Source organism: Spermophilus citellus (genome assembly GCF_964194105.1).
Source record: "Spermophilus citellus genome assembly, chromosome: 5".
In the NCBI taxonomy this organism is placed as follows: domain Eukaryota; kingdom Metazoa; phylum Chordata; class Mammalia; order Rodentia; family Sciuridae; genus Spermophilus; species Spermophilus citellus.
In genome coordinates, this window is record NC_138186.1 from 83002871 (window position 1) to 83005072 (window position 2202).

Here is a 2202-nt window from a genome sequence, read left to right on the forward strand (position 1 = left end):
TCTGCTGATAATATAAGTTGTAATTAGCAAAAGAAGTTCATTAATCTTCATTCTCTGATATCAAGGGAGTCTTCCTAAAGTAAACAAAGTGGGAAATGGGCATTTCTCCCTAGATTCAACAAGAGTATGATGACCTAAATGCAACCAAGTTAACTTTAGTGACAGTTAGAATTACACATTTGAAATTATCACCAATCATAGAAGCAGAGGTTTATGAGCTTACATTTATTGAGCATATATTGTTTCAGTCAGTGTTCCCAATGGTGTGTAATATATATATATATATATATAAAATTTGGGGGGGGGTTACTAGAAATTGAACCCAGTAGCATTCAACCACTAAGCCACATTCGCAGCCCTATTTTGTATTTTATTTAGAGACAGAGTCTCACTGAGTTGCTTAAGGCCTCACTAAATTGCTGAGGCTGGCTTTGAACTCACAACCCTCCTGCCTTAGGCTCCCAAGCTCCTGGATTACAGAATGTGCCCAGACTACATCCATATATTTTTACTTAATCAAGGCAACCTTATTAACATCTCCATGAGAAGGAATGAGGAAATTGAGTCATAGCAGCAGCTAAATGCTTGACTTGCTCCATGCTTTACTTGGAAAAACTTAAATCTGCCCAGTGCATATAATATCACTTGAGGGGGCTTATTTAAATGTAGCTCTCTTGTCCCATGCTCAGAAATTATATTTCTGTGATTTTTGGATAGGATCAAGAAATCTGTATTACTAAGAGTCTCACATGTTGGACCAGTGAGCTTTGTAGCAGTTCACAGATCATACCTTGAATTGTTCTAGTCTAAACTACACTGGCAAACATTGTTGTATACTCTCCTATCATTTCTTAAAAAGAGACTGCAGTTTAGTAATAAAGTAGCATCTCACTTATCCATAACCCAGTCTTCTATCAATTTTTTTTTTCTGAACAATCGGAAATTAAAAAACAACAATAAAAAAACATAAACTTGTACAAATAGCTTGACCATTTTCAAGCAATAAAATACACAATATTAATTCATAAGAGAGCTTGATGTACTCCTAGTTTCCTCTTAGCTCTTGAAAGCTGGATTTTATTGTTTTGTCTTCTAGATTGTAAAATTACTTTAGAAATGGGAGTGGGGTTGTGGCTCGGTGGTGGATCACTTGCCTTGCACATGTGAGGCACTAGGTTCAATTCTCAGCACCACATAGAAATAAATAAACAAAATAAAGGTATTGTGTCCATCTACAACCAAAATAAAATATTTTAAAAATTACATTGGGGATGGGGTTGTGGCTCAGCATGTGTGAAGCCCTGGGTTTGATCCTCAGCACCACCTAAAAGTAAATAAAGAAAATAAAATAAAGGTACTAAAAAATTACATTAGAAGAAAAAAAAGAGAGGCTGCTGTATTTGATCAGGTACTCTGGGTGAGAAGAATCTGGCAGATTCAGAAGACAGGCAAAATAAGAAAAACAGGCACAGGAATTTTAAAATATAGTAGTATTGGTTTAGGATATGCACATTCTCCTGACTTGAGCATGTCAGTTGGACTTGCCTGTGGTTTTAAGTGTTTGCACTATGATAAAATTTATCAGCTTCTTATATGATGGCTCTTGGAGAGAACAGAATATTGCATTTGGAGTCAAGAGTAGTTTCAAAATCCAGATCCTGTATTTACTGGCTGTGTTTGACACTAAGTTGTCTGCAACTAGATTTTTTTGTCTGTGAGGCAATCACAGCAACTGCCTCTCTTGACAGAATAAATATCACAGGTGTGCAAGTTCCCAAGCAAGATACCCAGCATGTAAGAGAAATCCAAGTCTCTTTTGTCATTCTCCAAGGACAGGAAAGATAAAGAAGGTAAGACATGGATTCAGACAGACCTTAACCCAGATAATGTCTGTATTCTTATTAGCTGGATAATTTCAGGCAAACAATTTGAACACTTAGTGCCTTGGTTTCCTTATTTGCAAAGGGGAGTTAGTATTACCTATTTTTCTGGGTGAGTAGAAGAATTTAAAATACTAGACATACAAATTATTTTCCCACCTGCAAAAAAATTCTTAGGACAAACACCAAAAAATAAAAATTCAAACAAATTTAGAATAGAGCTAGAAGGTAAAGAGACATGGTTATTAGAACATACCATTTTAGATACTTCTCCAAAATAGAAAGTCCAAAAGAATTAATTAATGAAAGCATGCAATGTGGC